This window comes from Ursus arctos, chromosome X, assembly GCF_023065955.2.
Source record: "Ursus arctos isolate Adak ecotype North America chromosome X, UrsArc2.0, whole genome shotgun sequence".
Lineage (NCBI taxonomy): Eukaryota > Metazoa > Chordata > Mammalia > Carnivora > Ursidae > Ursus > Ursus arctos.
In genome coordinates this window covers 101375479-101396274 of record NC_079873.1, presented here as the reverse complement: position 1 = coordinate 101396274, position 20796 = coordinate 101375479, and the positions used below count along the sequence as shown (strand labels likewise).

General features: G+C 36.1%; 1 protein-coding gene across 3 annotated transcripts in view; it reads left to right on the top strand.

The window, feature by feature from the left end:
- The window catches only part of SMARCA1 (SWI/SNF related, matrix associated, actin dependent regulator of chromatin, subfamily a, member 1), a 1457411-nt gene that overhangs the window by 916409 nt on the left and 520206 nt on the right, over window positions 1-20796 (top strand). For all 3 annotated transcript variants that reach the window (XM_057314283.1, XM_048213571.2, XM_057314300.1), the window contains one exon: window positions 7406-7485. The gene's annotated coding sequence lies outside the window, so the exon portion shown is untranslated. The remainder of the gene's footprint in view (window positions 1-7405; window positions 7486-20796) is intronic.

Genomic DNA, 20796 nt, shown 5'->3' with positions numbered 1-20796 from the left:
TTTTGTATAGATTAAATGAGGTAATGCACGTATTTGGACTGGTATCCAGAAGATAAGAGATTTTGAATACAACAAAGCTATCGTTATTATTGCCATCTTTACCAATCCAAAAGGAGTGAAATGGATTATAAAGTATGGTACTCTTAAAGCACGGACACAAATTCTTTGACCTTTATCACATTGAGATGTGGAATCTAGCTTCCCTCTTGTTGATTCTGGGTAGACTTGTGACTTTTGAACAATAGAGTGTGGTAAAATTTATGCTATGTGGCCTCTGAGGCTGAGTTTTAAAACCCATGTAGCTTCACCTCTTTCTCTTGGAACACTCTGAGGCAAGCCATGTAAAAACTTTGTAAGAAGTTCAACTATTTGGAGACTACTATGCTAGAGATGCCACATAGGTGCTCTGGTATCAACTGAACCCAGCCTTCTAGCCATCCCCACCAAGGCACAAAGTGTGTGAGAGAAGCTATCTTGGGCCCTCCAGTCCATCTATCCACTAGCTTAGTACCACTGAATGACCCTAGTTGGATGCCATGGGGATAAGAAGAAATGCCCAGCCAGCCTTGTCCAAATTCCTGACCTACAGGCTGTTTAAAAAAATGTTCTAAATTTTTTGACATTCCTCATATAAAGAGGAAGGACCTATGTCCCCTCCCATTGAATCAGGTGGGCTTATGACTTCTTTCAATATGTGACTTCTGATGCTAGATTTTTAAGAGGCAATGGGGCTTCCTCATGGCTTTCTTGGAGAAAGGCAACTTCCATGTAGGAACTTCACCACCCTGAAAATCACTATGCTGGCGAAGCCATATGTTAGGTGTTCTGCTTATCAGTTCCAGCTGAGCATAACCTCTAGACTCTGACAGAATGCAAGATATGTGAGTGAAGTCATCCTGGTTCCTCTAGACTACATTATCTTCCAGCTGAGTACCACTGAATGGCCTTAGTTGATCTATATGGATCAAATAATCACTCAACTGAGTCCTGACTGAATTCCTGACATGCAGAATTCATGATATGTAACAAAATACAAATGGTTTCATGTCATTACCTTTTAGGTATTTGGTTATGGAGCAAGAGTAATTAAACATATATTTTTAGTGTTACTTGCTAAATAGAATATGTCTTCATATACAAGAGAAACAAAAAGTGATATCTAGGTATACCCTCAACTTTCACTTTTAAATGACTTCTCCTATGGCCAACAGACAGTTGACATTCCTTGTTGCCTGTAGTGTTGCATGGAATCCAGAAGTCTTTATAGAAATAGTCTTTGCCTAGGGTACACCTTTGGGTTATTATGTGGGATACCATAAATTGTTCCTAGCTGCAAGATACCTTCCAGCCACTCTGCCTTAGTGTCTGAAACTTCTTATACTGAGTTATTGCTTTGGTATAAAGCATCATGTATCTAGGAGGCTTGGAGCAATGAAAAAAACTGCTGCAAATGGGATGGGGAACCACTATTAGCCATTGGCATCCCAGGGCCGATATTTTTATGTACTGTATGGTGACTAACATAATATAATAAAAAATATTATTATAATATGATACTTTCCCTTTGCTCTTGGAAAGCAGAGAGAAAGGCCCTGAAAAGGGGGTGTAAAATAAGGTTAATGAATGAGAGGAGAGAGCGATCCCAAACATGGGATGTGGGGGTAATTAAGGAAGGCAGCCCTAAGTTGTGATCCCTGGAGGTGAGCCTTAGCAGCTGGAGACAGCCTGAGGATACTAGGTGTCTATGGATGGGTTTGCAAAAACAAAGATTATTCATTATTATGTCTCAAGGACCAACCCTATGTAGATTTATTTTGTGGAAACTTTCAAATAGTAAATCTATAAAATTGAGAGGGGGAAAACGTGAGAGGGAGGAGGGAGGAGAGAGTTTTGGGTGTTATTGCCTTAATATCATTTCCTCATATTTGTATAGTTCTTCCAAGTTTATGAAGCATATTTGCATGCTAGGAAGGAGCAAAATATTATAATCCCTTTATATTTTCATATGAAGGAACAACTTTTTAGAAAGATGAATAACTTGCTCCAAAGCACAAGCTAGTGTATACTTGAAAGATTATCCTTGAATTCCATGACTCTTGAGTATTTCTATCATACTTTTAAGACTCAAGTTGTTTCTTTTTTGTACATGTCACTGTACATTAATATAGAATGCACACAAAGCAAAATACAATGTATAGGCACTGCGAATGCATTTTTTCTCCTTGCTAATTGAAATTGAAATGCTCACAATACACCATTGTAACAGACTCCAAACATTGTCCAGACTGGATTTAGAGCCTGGAATGCAGAATGTTTAAGTATTGTGTGAATCTTAGTAGTCTTTTAATTATAACAGGAATTCAGTTTTAATTTTTGATGGATTATATCTGTGAGGAGAAATAAAATTTAGGTCAAATAAAGAATAAATAAAATGTAGGTCAAAATATAGATCAAATAGAATTAGTTAAAATAAGGTAATTGTGAAAAACACAACTCCTGCTGTTTTAAGGCTGCCATGCTACATGAACACAAAAAACATTAGATAAAGGTCCCAATGCAAAATAAATGTCCCTAGGGATGAAACCATTGGATAATTCAACACAGCATCAGGACAAAGTTTGGATCAAAACGAGGGGAAAGCTGTATGGCAGGGCAGTGGAACATGTACTGCCCTATGAGACAAGAATCCTGGTTTCTAAGTCCCTTTCATTTAGACTGGCTATGTGGTTTAGGTAAGTGATTTTGTGAGTTTCAGTTGCCTTATCAGCAAAGTGAGGACTTATTTTTACCTGCCTGAAGTCAAACAGCTAGCACAGATGGTCTCTTGAGATCCCTTCACATTTTAACATTACAAATCTAAGATTGTAAGCATTCCTCTCTGGTTTCCCTTTTCCCCTCTATGGACCTTTAATTCATGAATTTATCTAAGCCCTTGTAACCGATTTATATTTTGGCCTTCCGGGTAATGAGTTCCACTGAAGTTCTAATTCCCTTTTCTTTATAACTCATTCTTTCAAGCACTATGGAGCTGTGGAATGAGACTAGTACTCCAGGACTTGGTCCAGTCTTTCAGATCCTTGGTGACACTAAATTCCAGGCTGATTGGAACATCAAAAATTCAGGAGAATAGTTATGGGTAAAGGAGAAATAAATCTAAGCCCTGTCTTCTTTTCTTTCCTAAATCACTTGTATTTATAATCTATGAAGCATTTTATTTGTGAATTTAAAATTGACTCCTCCTATCTTTGCCTCAATAAAAATTATTTTAATTTATTTTCATTGTTGTCAGATAACTTGCATTTCTCAGGGCTGGGTATTTGTTATGATTCTTAATTACATTATAAATTGTTATGATCATCACACACAAAAAATAACAATGGTATTATATAACACGAAAGAGTGAACTTAAATTACAGTGGAGGAAGATAATATGGAGTAAAATGTATTCATAATCCAAGCAAATGGAATTTGCCCACAGCAAATATTAATTATGGAAACAATCATCTGAATAACATCAATTATTTGAGGGATAGGAAATAACTTAATCTCATGCCAGTATTGTTTTACAAATCAAATGATACTTGTTTTGATTCAGAAGACAATATATGGTTTTGAAATTGAATTATTTTTTAAATTAAATTTTCTTTCAGATTTTAGTAAGTCAAGACAATGAATAACTATATTAATGGACTTTCAAATATATTTCTCTAACTAACATAAAGTCACCTCAAATCTTAAGCAAGGTTTTCAAATTGGAAATGCATTTCATGATTTATGGTGTATACAGAAACAGCCAATCCATGTTTGCTCTTTTATTTATTCAGCAAATAGTTTTAAACCACCTGCTTTGTGGCAGACACTGTACTAAGCACTGGGGATATCATGGTGAACAAAATTGATGTGGTTCCTGCCCTCATGGGATTTAAAGTCTAGTAGGAAGATAGTCATGGAACAAGTAATTACAAGTGTTTGTTGCTTCACTAAAGAAAATTTAAGATGAGGCTTAAACCCATGCTCAGACTACACACATCAGCTTTGTGTTCTCAGACAAGTTACCTTCTCAGAAGCTCAAGGTTTTGTTTTTTTTTTTTCATTTCTAATAAAGGAATAACAGATACTGTCACGATAATAAAATTAGATGTTCCATAGAAAACTGTTCTTTAAAATGTGAAGCAGTCTATATATATTAGCACTACTGCTATTGTTTTTGATATACATTTATTTGAGAAATTGGTAGGCATACTTAGGCCATTTAGATTCAGAGTCCTCTTGTGTTTTCATTCCTATGCCTGATCACCAATTCTTCCCTTTCTTTGTTCCTTATGCCCTCACTTCCCCCACCACCCTCAGCCCTTCCTTAAAGGCCTTTTTGGCCAGGTTAGGACTGTGAGTTTCAAGGTATTCATAGTTTTATTCTTGTTAGGATGTTCCATGAATGACTACCTTGTACATTTCTCATCTCTTTCTTAATTGATTCACTCTGTTAGCTAAGTAGATAATGATGATTTTGCAAGGATATGTCATTTGCCATTCTTGCCAGTGATATACAAATGGTATACAAGTTTATTTTCCAGTGATATACAGGTGGTTTACAAATCTATTTTCTTTCAGCCTCTGGATGCTGATTAACCTTCTTTTAATATAGACTAAAAACTGGGTGCCTGCATGGCTCAGTCGGTTAAGTGTCTGCCTTTGGCTCAGGTCATGATCTCAGGGTCCTGGGATTGAGCCCCAGTTGAGCTCCCTGCTCAATATGGAGTCTGCTTCTCCCTCTCCCTCTGCCCTTCCCCCCTACTCATGTGCTCACTCTCTCTCTCAAATAAGTAAGTAAGGTCTTTAAAAAATATATAGACTCAAAACTTACAGAACACTCACATTGCTTTCTTCAAAAACAGCAACTTATAAAAGACTGATCATTCAAATAGAAGTGGACCTGAAATAGAGTCAGGGTTATGTGAAAGCACAATGAAAGGACTACTATGAGAACTTGCTTCCATCTCAACGTATCACCATGATTTTTCTTGCCAATAAGTGTGTAATTCCCTACTATTCATCACTGATTAGAGCCGAGACATTGAAACTAATAATTTGTAGAAAATGTTTTTTAGAGGAGGTGGGTTTGAGAGAGGCTGCTGAAGCTAAGCAGAATAGATTGGTTAATGAGAAGTAGGATATCATACTAAGTTTTTGAAAAATGGAATAATTTAATGAAAACGGAAGTCCAAGACTTATTAGATAAGCAGTGTCATGTAGGATGTTCTGCCATGAGGATTGTGTCAGAGAAGCATGGTGTAATTACAAAAATCTTGACTGAGAGTTCAGAAATCTGACTTCTTTTTTTAAATAATAATATTTTTTATTATATTATGTTAGTCACCGTACAGTACATCCCACGAAAAGGAGAAATATTCCATGCTCATGGATCGGAAGAATTAACATAGTTAAAATGTCCATGCTACCCAGAGCAATCTACACTTTCAATGCTATCCTGATCAAAATACCAATGACATTTTTCAAAGAACTGGAACAAACAGCGCTTCAATTTGTGTGGAACCAGAAAAGGCCATGAATCGCCAAGGAAGTGTGTTGAAGGGAAAAACAAAGCTGGGGGCATCACAATGCCGGATTTCGAGCTGTACTACAAAGCTGTGATCACAAAGATAGCATGGTACTGGCACAAAAACAGACACATAGACCAATGGCACAGAATAGAGAACCCAGAAATGGACCCTCGGCTCTTTGGGCAACTAATTTTTGACAAAGCAGGAAAAACCATCTGGTGGAAAAAAGACAGTCTCTTCAATAAATGGTGCTGGGAAAGTTGGACAGCTACATGCAAAAAAATGAAACTTGACCACTCTCTCACACCATAGACAAAGATAAACTCTAAATGGATGAAAGACCTCGATGTGAGATAGGAATCCATCAAAATCCTAGAGGAGAACATAAGCAGCAACCTCAACGACATCGGCCACAGCAACTTTTTCATGACACATCTCCAAAAGCAAGAGAAACAAAAGATAAAATGAACTTGTGGGACTTCATCAGAAATCTGACTTCTACTTCTCACTCATTGTTATTAGCTTTGAGACCTCGAAGTCTTATCGTATTTGGGATCCAGATTTCTTATTTGCAAAAAAAAAAATTGGGGAATGGAAATTAGATTAAGTAATCACTTATATAAAATATGAAAAGCATGTGGAAAATTATTTAAATAATCCAGTAATGCTGTGAAGACTAATAGCATAATGGTGGCAGTGGAAATGAAGCAGAAGGAACACAATGGAGAGAGAAGCATCTTGTAGGAATTATTGTTAGGATTCAGTGAATAACTGTATGGTAGATGCATTAGAGGGGTAAGTCAAGACTGTTTTCAAAGTGTCAATTCTGAATGACTAGGTAAATGAGATAGACAATAGCAGAGATGGGAGAATAGAGAGAAAACTATATGAATGAAGAGGATGAGTTGTCAGTGAAGTGGGAGGAGAGTCAAGATGATATGAACTCTGTTGCAATGTGAAAATTTCTAGAACGGAGTGGACAACCATGACTATACTACTGTAAACTAAGTGCTTTAAAGAAAAGATTTGGTGTCTAGAAGAAGAGTTCATTTAAGAGAAGATGAGTGTGATCAGGAATATGCACACATGTACATACATATATGTGCACCGGGCATTTTCTTTTCCATTATATCCAATATTATCTCTGGACAAATGGAGAAAACTCAAAATATGATGATCTGTATAGTTGTTCTTTTGTATTCCTTTCATTGTGCAAATGTTTTGGTTAGGAAACAGTGCATGGGGGTAAAATATAACGGGGTTGTTGATACATTGAAGGTTAGAAATTGTGAAGCAAAGTACAAATGGAAAGACCTCCTATGATCCCCCAGTCTTAATTGTCTGGGTACTTTTCAGTTCAAAATAGATCCTCTTTCATGCTCAGTGAGAAACTCTACTTTTTATTTTTCTTGATTTTTCTATAAACACAGAAATTTAAGAGCTGCTTGATTATCATCTACCTTTTGTTTTTTTCCTTTCCCTGTCATGTTTAATTTCACAACCATTTTCCTGAAAATGAGGTTGGGTAGAGCTGAGATGTGTTGTATTTCATCTGTCACAACATATTGAAAGAAACTCACTATTGTGTACAGATTGTATAACACCTTTAGATGAATCTTATTTCCTTCCCTTAGATGGTGCTAATAGGGTATGAAAAGAAAAGAAGATTATAGAAGGTGATTATTGTATTATAGAAAGTCCTGGAGTCACTTGAATGGTTTGGAATTAAAAACAAATGCATTCTCTGAGAAGTACATATTACTGTCACAGAGATGACAGCCCATTTCTTTTATCAGCTAGAGTCCCAAGACATTTACCCTCTTTTTTCTTCTCTTTATTTCCAGAGACTTCTCAAAATCTCTGTAAAACAATTGCAGCACCAGTGAATGAAAAGAAATCTTATCAAGTGCAACTATAAGAAAAGGTTGGTTTTACTCTCAGATAAAAATAGTCTTGTTATGTATTTGCACCGTGGCTTGAGTGTCAGTAACATACTTGTGAAGGGTGTAGCATATCCAAACTAGGAAAACCATTGTTAAAGCCTTTATGTATAAGAAATGTTGCTTGGGGCGCCTGGGTGGCTCAGTCCTTAAGCATCTGCCTTTGGCTCAGGGCGTGATCCCAGGGTCCTGGGATCGAGCCCCACATCAGGCTCCTCCTCTGGGAGCCTGCTTCTTCCTCTCCCACTCCCCCTGCCTGTGTTCCCTCTCTCGCTGGCTGTCTCTCTCTCTCTCTGTGTTAAATAAATAAATAAAATCTTTTAAAAAAAATGTTGCTTAACTTGTCTGCCACTCTGGGCACCAGAACCTTGACTGCAATTGTCAAGTGAAGTTGACCTGTCCCAGGCAACTCTCACCAAAAATGTCACAATGTTAACATATAACTTTAGAAGACAACACAAAGATTGGCTGGGGATTACTAAACAAATACAACATAATGGCGATTTCCTGAACAGTTTTGCTTATGTACATAAACATATACATATAACATACTGTAAATTATAAGAAGTAGTCCTCTGATACTGATAACTAATTTCCCTGCACAAGGAATTTTTTTCAGACTTTCTTGAGGGTAAGAACATTTCTATATTCTTATCTGATCCATATTTCTTTAATTTTGGAGTTGTTCAAGTTCTTCTATCTTTGTTAGAGTGCCCCAAGTTGTTCTTGCCCTGTGCTGCCCTGCCCTGGGGGTGTTCTATGTCAGGGCCCTTTATTTCAGCCTCTGATTGAACACTTTCTCCAAAACCATTTTCAGTTCAGTATTTATCAATTTTATTCCTAAAGAAGCTTGGACTTTCTGTGAAATGCTTCCTGTATGTTACATATCACATTGGGAATGATTTCTTTTATGTTTATTTGGCCCATGTCTTTTTTTTTTTCTATCTCCTATGAATGTGTGGTGTTTTGGGGGGAGCTGCCTCTGTCCATACTATGAAGATGGAGACAGTGTTTTAAATTCTCTACTTATCCTTGTAGAGAAATTAACTTCCAGACTAGATCTAAGTTGTAATGAGTGAAGCTTGGATGCCACAGCATTTCTTATTTAACACTATTAAACATTCCCTGCTGGCTACGTCAGTTCAGGATTTTATTGTTTTATACCTTCTGTGATGTGGACTATGTCTGATCTTGGTGACACATAAAACCAGTCTGATTTCTGCTTTCCCGAACCATAACTCCAGATTGACAGAGCTGGAGGAAAGAACCAGATCCTAAGAGAGGTAGGACTTGTTCTACTTAGATATCTTTTCTAAGGGTGATGGCATTTGTAATTGAGACTGCAATTAATGTATTTTTGCAGATTTTAAAAATTGGTGTAGCAGTCCTTGGGCAAAGGATTAAGACTAGGTTAGAGAATATCTCTATTACTAGATAAGATCTTTACATGCTACCTCACATTAAAATCTCAAACAAACAGAGTCCAATTAAGTGCATTCCTCAATTAACTGGGATATTTAAGTGATGCTTCAGGTTTAGGAGAAAATGATGGATATATGGAAACAATTCCACACCAAGCATCTAGTTAATGACTTATTTATTAATTCATTAACTTAGTGTTAGGCACTGGGTATAATGACAAAGGACACAATTGTTTTCAATCAAATAGAAACAGACAAATGGGCAAGTGAATCGTTATAATGAAATGTTATAAGTATATACCTAAACATAAGATGTTACAGAATGCCTAGGATATACAACTATGGGGACACCAGCAATGTGTTCCTGAGATGATGACATGAAGCTAATTTTGAAAGATTAATAGAATTAGGCCAAGTGAAGTGGTAGGAATAGGGTAAAGGGCACTATAGGCCAACGATAAACATGACGGAAGAAGGCATATAGTAAGAACTGCAAGTACTTTAGTATGGTTGCAACACACAGTAAGACATGGACAGTGGAAGAAAAAGAAGTTGAATTGGTAGGCAGAAGCCAGATTGTTAAGGAATGTGTGTGTTGGGTTAAGACATTGAGATTGTATCTTGAAGGCAGTGGAAAGTTAATGAAGAGTTTTCAGATGTAAGGGGTCATGGCTGTATTTGCAGTTTAGACAGATACCTCTGATCCAATGTGGAGGTTGTATTGTAGAAGCTAAGACAGGAGGAAAGAAAAATAATTGTTTGGCTATTGTATTAGGCCAGGTGAGAAATGAGGAGGTGGCAGTGGGAATGGAAGGGACAGGGGCAGATATTCAAATGGCAAGAAAGATTTGTGAGGTTGATTGGATAAGATACAGTGAATTTGACACACAGACTGAGATGTAGAAAATAAGAAAACCAGCAGGAAGGACATGGGAGACCATGATAAATTCACTTTTGTGCATGACAAAAATACTTGGAGGTAGAAATAACATTTTCTGTGAGCTTGGACTTTGGCCAACAGCATACAGTGTGACAATCCTAAGGCCTTGCATAGCCTCACTTAGCAAAGAGACATTCAAGTATGTCCACTAGACCAAATTGATGAAAGAAATTCTCACCTTAAGGTTCACTTGCACAGCAATTTAATTAGTTAGAACTCACCATTCTCTAAGCATCTCACTTATTGAAGTTTTATTGTACTTCTTAGAAGATAAATCTATCTTGGAATTGGATATTCTATAATATCATGTCACTTTGGCTTTTTCATTATTTCTAAAATGCTTCACATTTCCCTAATCACTGCCAAGGAGACAAGGAGCAGTCTTCCACTTTATAATTGATCAGAATCACTTTAGATTGATTTTTGCATTCTCCGTTACCCCCAGAGTAGACCTGTTACTTTTTTCTTGACCCTTCACTCATATTTATTATTGATTTCTCCTGAAGGATGCCAAAGCAATTACTGCCTACCTCTTACTTCATCCCCCATGAAAGGATCTCAGATGGCTTCCTAGGGCCCTACAAAATCAAGGGTTGTTTACACCAATCATACAACTCAATAATACTTTTTCTCAGTTTTTCAAGATAAAAGTTTAAAGTGCCTACTGATTAAAGTGCTTCTGTGATTGTTGCTCTGCATTAAGTTCTATACTTCCCCATTCTTTCCTTAGAGCTTCTTTTTGTAGCCCAGGAAGCAGACTCAAGTAAACAAAATGCTGAGGGAAGGGAGTTCAGAGTGGTGTGATTTCCTAATTAGCTGTCTAGAAAGTACAATTAACCCTTGCAAAATGGGGGTTAGAGGTACTGATACCCCTTCTCCCCCCAGCTGCATAGTCAAAAATTCTTACATAACTTTTGACTCCCCCAAAACTTTACTAATAGCCTACTATTGGCTAGAAGCTTTACTGATAACATAAACAGTTGATTAACATGTATTTTCTATGATATATATACATATATATATTATATACTGTCTTCTTACAATAAAGTGAGCTAGAGAAAGGAAAACATTATTAAGAAAATCACGAGGAAGAGAAAATATATATACATCACTGTATCGAAAAAAATCCACATGTAAGTGGATTCCCAGGTTCAAACCTATGTTCAAGGGTCAACTGTGGTGAAAACGCCTTTGTTGTTTTTACTGATAATCTTTTTTAGAATATCTAAATCTACATTGTTGCCTAGTGTGTCTGTGCTAGTGAATCAATTGAATTGACCTTTGATGTTTCCTTTGATAAATGGTCTTTTCAGGACTGCCATCGTTATTCTGAACTTTATTGATCATTATCAGTTAAATATGAAAAGAACATGACAATAGGGTCAGACAAAGGACATATTTGACTCATGATTTCATCATTTACTAGCTGTGTGACCTTAGCTAAGTCATGTAATTTTTCTGAACCCCTTGTTTCCTCACCTGTAAAAAAAAAAATCATATACACTCTGGTTTCCTCTTGAGATTGGTAAAATATTTATCAAATTGGGAAAGTATTTTACCAATTTCCAGATGCTAACACATGTGATTTGGTAGTTTTGGGCACATATTTAGGAGTTATGGTAGAAAAAAAAGAAAAGTTTCATTGCTATTCTCTGAAAGATACAGTGAATATGTATGGTGATCTGGCAACATTTATGTGTTAAACCAAATATATTTGTAGAAAGTCAGTTTTTTAAAAAAAATAATAACATGAGAGCTGACATTTATTGGGTACTTGTCATATGCCAAACAATGTTCTATGTGCTTTAAATGAATTCTGTCATTTGCTGGTCCCAAGAGTGAGCTTGTGTTATTGTTAGGGGAACTTTATAGATGAAGAGACTTGTTCCAGTTCACCCAGATGGTAACCAGAAGAGAGATAGGATTTAAATCTGGGCCTGATCAAAACCTGTAATTTTAAACACAATGTGGTTGGCTTTCATAATCTTGATATAAGCTTGTTTGATTTTGATTTGTGAGGTTAGCATACAACTATATTGCAGCAGAACAATCTAGGTTAATTGGGATACCAGTTTTTACTGTGCACAGGGGAAGAGATAGAAAGGTCCCAGCAGCCATATAATACAATGGGAGAGATGGTTCTTAAGTTTTAGAAATCTTGTTCACTAATTTCTGTGTCAACTATGGGATTGGATTCAACAAAGTTCAGCACAGATACTCAGAGAGAAAACTGTTGAAATTACTTTTGCTTACTAGACTTTAAAGTCCTAGAAAGAAAGGAGCATATGCCTGGCAGAGAGGTTGGCACATAGTTGGTATCCAATGAGTGTTGTTCTTCTCTCTTATTTCTCAGCAGAGCTTTTATCTACCCTGAACCCCTGTTGACTGCAGCTAGCTGTATAATTAAGCAAATATGCAGAAACCAGTATAAAATTAGATTCAAATGTAGTGTTTTGTCCACCAAGCAGTTCTTAAAAGTTTCTGTACACAAGAGGATTTATGTTTAATCAATTGTGAAACATGACAAACTAAAATATATAATTTACTTTGAAAATAATCTGTGTTTGATAAATGTTTAGGAAATACAAGGTGCATCACATTGAAACTAAATTTATATTAAGTACCTTTAGATGCAGTGTTTAAGACTACTGGAAGGAATCTTGAGTTGGCATAGATCCTGCCCCCTACTCCCCATTTTACCTTTGAGTAGCTCTATGACTAAACTTTACAAAAATTTCTGAGGAATTACATGATGGTTAGGACTAGTTGGAAATGGATTATACCAGTCTCCTTATTTAAAACATTTCCATGTGTTCCTACCTATGCTATTAAAGTAATGATTTTCAAATGTAATCGAGAATCAGAATCACCTTCAGTGGCAGTTCTCAAATTTGTTCAATTTATGATCCCTTCATACTCTTAAAAATTCTGAGGTCCCCCTAATATTTTTACCCATTACCTAAATAACCTAAATAACATAGTGGTATGAAAAGTAATCTTATTTTCCAGAACGAAAATATATATATTGAAAGAATGAAATTGTTTCACATTTTTGCATTCTCTTTAGTATCTGCATAACAGAAGGCAGCTATATCATCATATCTTCTTCTGCATTCAGTCTGTTGTGATATGTTGTTTTGTTTGAAGTATTGGAAGAAATTTCAGCCTCAATCAAATACATAGTTGGAAAAGGAAATAGTGTTTTAATAGTTTTTTTGGTTAATTGTGGATATTTTTCTTTGATACTACACCAACATTCAACAGGTGGTAGTTTTCTAAAGGTGAGTTACAGTTTTGCATTAGAAACCATATTAAATGAACTTTCATACTCTGTTTCATAAGCATCCATTCATGTATCTTACACTCTGAATGGATCCTTTACTCATGCATCATTTTTGTAACATCATTCACTGGTTATTTGGAAAATTTTAATTCACAAGTTACACAGATCTTCTAAATTGCACATTTTATTATGCCTTATCAACAATCACATTCATTAATATCACCACTGGTCTTCTCAGCAAAATCTTTAAGGACAGGAAATTGTCATGCTTATGGTTGCAGCTACAAGTTTTCCAAAATTTGAATTTTCACTCGAAAGCCTGAATTTTATCATATGCTATAAATACTGCCAGTTGTTTCCCTTGAAGTGACAGTTTTACTTCATTACTTTATCAAGAAAATATCAAGAAATATGCAAATCTGAATAACCATAATTTGTCAGTCTTTCTTTCAAGTGAAAATAGTGTCCTATGAGAGAAGTAGCTAGTTCATTTGTCAACTCAAGCATTAAGAGAATTGCTTTTCCTTGAGACAACTGTCATACTTCAGTGTGGGTCAGAAGTGCTTCATGCAGATTTTATATTTTGTCATACAGAATATTAAAAAGAAACATACTCAAGGATCAAGATTTAACAAAATTAATAATTTTAATGCCTTACCGAGGACACTTTAAAGTGAAAGTGGCTTTTTTGTCATGCATTTATTGCAAATGTGTGGCAGTAAAGAATACTACAATTTTTAGTACTATAATGTGTTACTGCCTTGATTCATACTAAGCTACCAGAAGTTTTACCCACCATTGCTTTTGTATCATCAGAACAAACGTCAGCACAATGAAAAAGACAACAATTATTATGAAAATAGTTTTAAAGTCTCCCTGAACTGCTGAACCTCAGGGCTCTGCAGACCATACTTTGAGAACTGACCTTGAGAATATCTTTAAAATGCTGATTGTTTTTTGCTAACTTCTAGAAGTTCCAATTTAAGAGTTTGGGGGAGGAGTCCAGTAATGTGCATTTTTAACTAACACTCCGGAGGATTTTGAGAAAGTTGGCCTATGGAACACAATTTTTAAAATCCAGCATTATAGAAGAGATACTGTCACTTTGGCTATGATTATGTAAACTGGAATATATACCTGCCTTAAACAACTATTTTATTTAATAAAATTAGGCACTCTAGCCACTTCATTGATTTATTTTGTTTATTCTCTCCAAAGGATTGAATGTATAGTCCTTGTGTACAATAATTTCCTATCTCACATCTCCCACATACACTTCTTTAATTATCTTTTGTTTTCTTTAGTTATTTCTGTGCTAGTTTGTAAAAGTTAATATTGGACAGAAATGCCATCTTCTAAGGCTCTAACCATGCTAAGAGGAAGTCCTTGCTATGTTTTCACATCTTAAAATAATGACTGTTCTTAGATCTTCCCTTATTACCTATAACTTTCTAGCCCTCTTTCTGCCCCTGGAATTCTGACCATAGCTGCCATGCCTGCGGAAAGGCAGAGAATGAGTCTTGCCCAGGACTTCTGTACTTGAACAGCCTGGATTCCTTTTCTTAGGGGTAATACACTGAGGTATGTCTGACAATGTGGAAAAGACTAAGTATGAGTTGGAGATAAAGCTTGAAAGTGAGCATGAACATTCCTTGTGTAATTGCCCTACATCTCTTTCCCAGCAAAGAAATCTCTGAAACTAGGACTCAGCCATGCCTATAATCTCTCTCCATCTTTCCATCTTGAGATATCCTACAACTGGCTGCCTGGCTTCAGAGCTTTTTTTGAACTTGGGAGACTTCATGTCCCATTGTTTTGCCTTGCTAAAATGTACAAGAAACTTGCAGAGCTCAACCCTTCAGGCTTAAAGTCTTCCCAGGTGAAAGGAGACTACATAGGTCTTGTTTGTATTTCTGGTTGACCTGTTCACCTCACCTTTCAGGCCATTTGATTTTTGAGGGCTCATGTTTTATCACCTCAAATACAATTATGGATCACTATTAGTTTCCAAGACAGTTGGGTAGTGCTGAGCAAAATTTACTACCTAAAATGCTAAGCAGGCAATATGACACATCAGTGAGATGGACTTTTTTTAAATTTTTGATGTTTTTTTTATTATATTATGTTAGTCACCATACAGTACATCCCTGGTTTCTGACGTAGAGTTCGATGATTCATTAGTTGTGTATAACACCCAGTGCACCATGCAATACGTGCCCTCCTTACTACCCATCACCAGTCTATCCCATTCCCTCACCCCCCTCCCCTCTGAAGCCCTCAGTTTGTTTCTCAGAGTCCATAGTCTCTCATGCTTCATTCCCCCTTCTGATTACCCCCCTTTCTTTATTCCTTCCTTCCCCTACCGATCTTCCTAGTTCTTATGTTCCATAGATGAGAGAAATCATATGATAATTGTCTTTCTCTGCTTGACTTATTTCACTTAGCATAATCTCCTCCAGTGCCGTCCATGTTGCTGCAAATGTTGGGTAATTGTTCTTTCTGATAGCTGAGTAATATTCCATTGTATATATGGACCACAACTTCTTAATCCAGTCATCTGTTGAAGGGTATCTCCGTTCCTTCCACGATTGTGGAAGCTATTGTGGTCCAGCTATTGTGGACAATGCTGCTATGAACATTGGGGTGCATATGGCCCTTCTCAGCCACTCTGGAAAACAGTGTGGAGTTAAAAATTGAGCTACCCTATGACCCAGCCATTGCACTGCTGGGTATTTACCCCAAAGATACAGACGTAGTGAAGAGATGGGCTTTCAATTGCAAAGTTGCTTTGCTTTAAACCTTGCCTGAGGGTTATAATTTGTGTGCTAGTTGTGTTGACATAATTGAACTGAAAAGACTATGGTGTATGAGAAATTTTGTTAAAAGAGCTGCTTTCATTGTTGAAAACTTTAAAGGGATATAACTTTAAGTTTCAAAGATTTTTAATTAATGAGTATGGGACACTGAGATATTTAGTACTTTGTTTTTCAAATCTGAATTTCGTATGAATATTCCTCCCTATTCACTGACCCTAGTCCATGCATAGATATGTATATATGTACATAATTGTTTAAACTTTCAAGATCAAGCACTGTGCATGTAAGAAACCTACAGCAAATAAAAAGCTCCTGATTATACTTCTATTCCTAAAACTAATTATGTACTTGTGCAACTAATACTTTCAGACTTTATCAGGTGTTAGCAAATACATGTATTTGTCCAACTTGCCCTCTTTGATAAAAAATTCAAATCTATTTGTGGCAAAGCAAGCACATTTTTATAATGATGATTCCAATCAAGTCAGGATCTTTCATACTTAAACAACCACCAACAACAATAAAAACAGCTTTGGGAATAGAAGCGTAAACTAAACCATAATTCATGCATTTGCAATCTTTTCTTCCATGCAATAGGAGTTAAACTGAATTGTATTTTTGTCTGTGATATCTACTGACTTATATGTGACAGGAATATTTATTGTGATAATGGTTTCTATATTATTATCACTGGAGTGGACATTTTTTCCTCCCCCATACTGAAAAAATAGCCAAAACTTTGTTTCTTTGCCATACCGAAGTGAGAGTGGAGGACTATTAAACTTTGAGACACTGAAAGCAGTAGTTTCCAGAGACACAGAAGGTGACCACCATCAAGTCCTTTTAATTTTCAAAAGCAGTTTCCTGGGGGCGCCTGGGTGGCACAGCGGTTAAGCGTCTGCCTTCGGCTCAGGGCGTGATCCCGGCGTTATGGGATCGAGCCCCACATCAGGCTCCTCTGCTATGAGCCTGCTTCTTCCTCTCCCACTCCCCTTGCTTGTGTTCCCTCTCTCGCTGGCTGTCTCTATCTCTGTCAAATAAATAAATAAAATCTTTAAAAAAAAAAAAAAAAAAAAAAGCAGTTTCCTGGAAGGATTGTTTAAGAGGAGGAGAAGTTTCAAGATATGGAAAAGGTGGAACAAGGCCACCTGGAGAGTAGAACTTTTGGGTACAGCATTCCTAAGTCTGATAGTCAGGGATTTTAAAGTTTTCAGACACAGGGGAAGAGGAATCCCCTTGCTTATAGAGCTCCAGATGGGGAATTACTGCAGAATGACTATGGAGGCATGACCTTATGTATCATGGACTTAAGAACAATTTTGAGGCTTTTTGTGAGTGAATCTTTGGTCAGTTACGCATATTATTATAAAAGGCACTGTGAATCCCATCAGAGCAGAATGACTAAATTAATTTGGAGGGTCTCCAGTAGATTTATGTTGCCCAAAAGAAAACTTAAAAGATGGTAACTATTATGTACTATGACTTTTATCACCCTCAATTTGGAGTCACCACTTAAGCCTGGGATTCTGGTATAATCCTGTGAAAGTTGGAGGAGATGTTTCCCAAATGACTAATATCCAGGTTGGTGGACAGTTTGGGCAGGTTGCACAATTGGGAAATGTAATAAAGTAAGGCATTCCTTAAATCCAAATATTGTGGAATAAAATCATATCTGTCACAAATGTCCCTACACAAAAAGGTGATTAATGAGTGATATTTTTCTTAGTTTCCTTATTTCCCCAATTTACAGTAACTCACTTTTTATTAAAGTACAATGCTAACTATAATTTATATGCAATCCTGCTACTGAGGAAGAAATATTCCTGGTCCATTTGAAATACTGTAATGGCATTTTTATTGTTATTTTCTGACCACCTATTAGGGACATAATTAAAGTCTTTGCAAAATATGATCAGTGTGGGAGGATTGAATCTTGTATAGTAAATATTTATTTTGATTTAGATTATGTGGAGAATAGAATGATGGAAATCTAGATTTCAAAGAAAACAGAGGTATAATTTATGTCTCACATGGTTGTCTAAAGTGCACTTGTTCAGAAATTCTCTAAGAGCATAAAGTGACTTTGATGCTCTGTTCTTTTCCTCTGTGACATACAGGATTGGTTACTATATATTATATGATTTGTGGTGTGTGTAGCAACCTGACCACCTGAAAAACCTATTTGATCTTAATGGAAAATTGTCCAGTTCATGACATGGATATTGGAAGCTCTAAGGAAAAGATCTCACAGCTAGCCTAGTTTATTTTGTTGACTATTACTTGACTTTTGCATATAAACCCCAAATTGAAGGCTTTGAGAGTCTGCATTTACGTCAATAGATCACATAGTAAGTGGTAAACCATGCATTTTATATGCATACACATCTCCAAATCAGGGACGAGGTGGTTAGAAGAGGGCCATGTCTCTTCCAGCCTCTTTGTCCATATTCAGTCATCAAAGACGTTAACTCAGGAAAAAACAAAACAAAATACAATAACAAAAGCAATACTGAGTGGCTTAGTTTTTTATTATTATTCTATTAGCAGACTAATAGAAAAATAGAGTCAAATCATGGAAGATCTTGAATTCCCACTCACGAGTTTTTATTTGGTCTTGGAAGCCACCAGAGTTATTTGAGATGAGAAAATAGAAGTGGCATCTTAGGGAATAATCTTGCAGTGGTGCACAGAATAGACTGGAATATGAAATACATGGGAACATTGGGAGAACAGTTGGGAGGTACTACTAAAATTCAGTTACAAAAACTATTACTTATTTGTATATTATACAATTAATAATACTGAACACCACTGTTACACTGTTCAACTATTTGTTCCTTTCAATTTAAAGTTTAAATATTTTTATCTCATAACAATTACTTTACTGCATGACTTCCTGAGTGTCAAAACATTCACTATAACTGTTGAGAAACAAAGGAAGACATGTTATAATAACATAATTACTCATTTTTTAAAGAGTCCATGAGCTAAAGTGTGCTTCCTTAATAATAGAACAGAGAAAAATTCCCTTTCAGCCTAGTCTTAATTTTAAAAAACAACAAATTATCTAATAGAATAAATTAATTTTTGCTAGAGGTAGACTATCTAATTTATTCCAGACTATCTAAATTTATTCCAAAAATGGATTTGATAGAATGCCACCCTCATATATTAGAAGTGAGATTCTGAATTTTGAATTTGAATTTAGTCTGAGCCAGGAGTGCTTGGAATTTGATGTTAGGTTAGTGTTCTAAACCCAACCCCATTGTTGATGTATTATGTATTTATATAGTATCGTAAGAATAAGTCACATGATCTCAAAGGCATCAGTTTTGCTATTTAGAAAAAAATATTAAAAAGTAAGTTGTAACACCCTATATGACAGGACTGATTTGTTTGGCTTTTGCATATTGCTTATTTGTGGCACTTGCATCTCCAATGCATAGCTAGAAGGAGTTGAATAAACATTTCCGGGATGAATAAATAAAAATGAAACAATAGCATAACTGTGAACCATATCTAGTTTGTTCACTGCTGTACCCCCAGTACTTAAATTCTTGGCACTTAGAAGAAGAATGAGTCAACTATAAATCTCTTTGAAGAAAATCAGCAACCTAGAGCATTTTAAACAGTTAAATTCAAGACTATATCTCACGTGCACGAAAATAAAACATTGTAAATGGGATTTACTTTTTCAACTGACTTCTTCCTTTTGTATCAATAACCAAACTGAAACACTGAGGCAAATTGGTCATTGCAGGGTATTTAGTAGCAATAGGATGCTATGCAGACTGGTGACCATGCCTAGAGGACACATATGAGAGCTCCTGAAAGTTAACTGGCTACCTAACAGATTAGTCTTCTGTAGGATGGTTTGGGAATGGGGCTTTTTAAATTCAGAGGTATACAACTCCAAGACTTTTTCTAAGACTACTTATGTGAATATGAAATAGAGTGACTATCGTCTCTAAGAAATAAATCCCTTGGAGCTTAGGTGTGCTCTGGAACATCTTGTGTTTCCTAGCAAATTCAAACCAGGGTATACCATATTAAAAATATGTACTAGGCAAAGGACCACAGTTCATGCTAAGACATAAATGTTCCAGGAATTTTAGATTGATGGAGATGATCATGAGGAAGAGGAAGAGGAAGAGGAGGAGATAGTAGCTGTAGCAGTGGCAGCAGCTAGCACTGATACAGTGCCTATTAAATGCCTAATACTGTAACATGGTTTGCATGTAATCCTTATATTGCATTTAATCCTTATATTTTCCCTGTGAGGTGGTGGTTATTATAATCACCATTCTACAGGTGAGGAGACTTAAACACAGATATGTTTAGTAAGTTACCCAAGATCACATAGACAGCAATTTGGAAGAGCTGCGATATAAAACCAGGCAGTCTAGCTTCAAACTCTTGACTCTAAGAGCCATAATTTTACATAAAAGCCAATATGCCGAAGTTTATGGTTTTCCAATTTTTCTACCTCAGGGAACTAAAATCTACCTGAAGGCTTTATTCCATGTGTTTCAGAAATAGATATATAATTACCTCATTTACTGGTATTGCTTCCTCGAGGTCAAAATTGGAATCCTTGCTTCTTTAAAGGATTTAGTGTTTTCTCTTTTCTTCACCTCAGATTACCTTGATCAATCCTAAATTCTAGAAGATTCTGTCAAGCTTTCCCTGGTAAAAAGGAAGTGCAAAAGTACTGTGTATTTTGCTGTAAAGGTTGTTCAGAGGTATGCTCAAAACTGAGGAAATTTTCAGTCTGTCCTTTTTTAAATTTAAATTCAATTAGCCAATATATAGTACATCATTAGTTTCAGATGTAG